The sequence below is a fragment of the Zea mays genome, chromosome 3 (assembly GCF_902167145.1).
Source record: "Zea mays cultivar B73 chromosome 3, Zm-B73-REFERENCE-NAM-5.0, whole genome shotgun sequence".
Taxonomy (NCBI): Eukaryota; Viridiplantae; Streptophyta; class Magnoliopsida; order Poales; family Poaceae; genus Zea; species Zea mays.
In genome coordinates this window covers 138,904,098-138,905,921 of record NC_050098.1, presented here as the reverse complement: position 1 = coordinate 138,905,921, position 1,824 = coordinate 138,904,098, and the positions used below count along the sequence as shown (strand labels likewise).

At 42.7% G+C, this 1,824-nt stretch overlaps 1 long non-coding RNA gene across 1 annotated transcript; it reads right to left on the bottom strand.

The window, feature by feature from the left end:
* Window positions 1–414: 414 nt before the first annotated feature.
* LOC103650613 (uncharacterized) lies at window positions 415–1,576 on the bottom strand. The gene is made up of 5 exons (XR_002268416.3): window positions 1,463–1,576; window positions 1,256–1,344; window positions 1,058–1,163; window positions 683–967; window positions 415–567 (listed from the first exon to the last, which is right to left on the bottom strand). It is a non-coding gene; the product is annotated as an uncharacterized lncRNA (long non-coding RNA).
* Window positions 1,577–1,824: the final 248 nt, after the last annotated feature.

The window sequence follows — 1,824 nt, the reverse complement described above, 5'->3', positions numbered from 1 at the left end:
TAAAACGGTGAATAACACTAGTACCATTTCATCTTAGTTTCTACTACATACATTGGCAGTTGAGCCAACCCAAGACATGCCTATATACATTACATACACCCTTGGTCTTGCTTGGTCATCTGCTAGAATGATACACATAGGTACATTGTGTGAACATCTATCTGACTGTGAGACCAACTCAGTTCTGGAAAAACATGGATGGTAATTAGGATCAGGCTCCAGGTGTGTGCCAGCTCCCTAGAGATGCCGGCCTGGTACGACGCATCGCAGAACTCGCCATCAAGGTTGTTGCATGCCTCGCCCAATAACACCCTGCGGTTCAGTGGACTCACTATGGTTACAGTTAGCTCAACGAATCAGTGTAGGAATGGATGGTGATGAAAGTGGATTTATCCTATGCTGGTTGATGCTTACGTTCTTGGCTTGTCGTGCGACAGGTAGTCCCTCTCCACCTTCTCCACCCTCCTACTCACTGTTGCTGCCACTGAGGCGAGCTTGGCCTCCGAGTACATCTGCGCGCTGCACACGTCATCACCGAGTAGGTCGTAAGCCTCCATTGTGAACACCCTGCAGCATCACCAACACACACGTGTGTGTCACCGATCTGAACTCTAACCATTAGAATTAGCTAGCTTTACACATACCGATCGCTGATCAAGGCTACGGATTAGGGCACACTTACGAGAAGCTCGAGCTGTAGTCGATCTCAGCAGTCTCGGCCATGACAACAACAGGGATACTGACCACCACCGTGCTCTTCTCCATGGTCAGCCCTTGACTAATCCGAGAACCTGACGGGAGTAGCGACAGCCTGCATTTTCTGATCTGAACTTCTTGTGTGTGATCAATTGTTCTACTGAAGTGAAGTAGCAGCTTGGTACAGTATGATCTGAAAGGGTTATCGATCTTGTGTGGTGAGATTCTGTTATATACTACAGAGCCAGAGTGGGGTCCTTGACCATTGTTTCTAAAAATAAATTCATTAGTCAATAGTGGAATAATTATATAAGTGTAATATTCTATAAGTAGTTGGCATTCATGAAACAGATGTCCTCACCAGATCCTTTTGCGGTACAGAATCATCTCCACTTGTGCGGTATAGTGGAAGTCCAAGCCTTCCAATTATTGGTGCCAAGGGATTTTCTTCACAGACGCCATGAAGCCTTCTCAATAGAAATGATGAAAAAACACTCAATGCATTCCTTCAAGATGAACTTTTGGGCACATGGTGAAAGTTCAAAAGAATGGAACTCACCAAGATGCTCCCAAATCGACTGGAAACCCAAAAGAGTAGTCAGTGTGAACTCTGCCACCAATTCTATCATGAGATTCCAGAAGAATAACCTGAAATGCATCAGAGCAACTGAAATGCATCACAAAAGGATCTTTTCATTTTTTGTCAAATAAATATGATTGCATCACCAACACGCAAACATGACAAGAAGTAACACTGAAAAAATACCTGGAAGGATGCATTTCTGAGCGCATCAGCAGCAGCAAGACCTGCAAACCCACCACCAATAACAATAGCGGATGGTGTGTGTGGCTTTCTCCTAGCATTTTCACCATATGAGCCTGACATGAAGACAAGATATGTTTTATCTCAGTAAATATAACACATGAAATAAAATGTTTAAGTACCAAATGTATTCAGAAGTACAAGTTTAGTTCTATTGATCATATTGAGAAGAAAATATAAGTTTCGAAGTCATTTCTAATCATATTTATTATTCCAGCAGTATCACAATTTGGACATGGAGAAAAGAAGGAAATAAAGGTGGATGGCTCCCGCTTTTTTTAACAATATTCATAAAAGAAACTTCC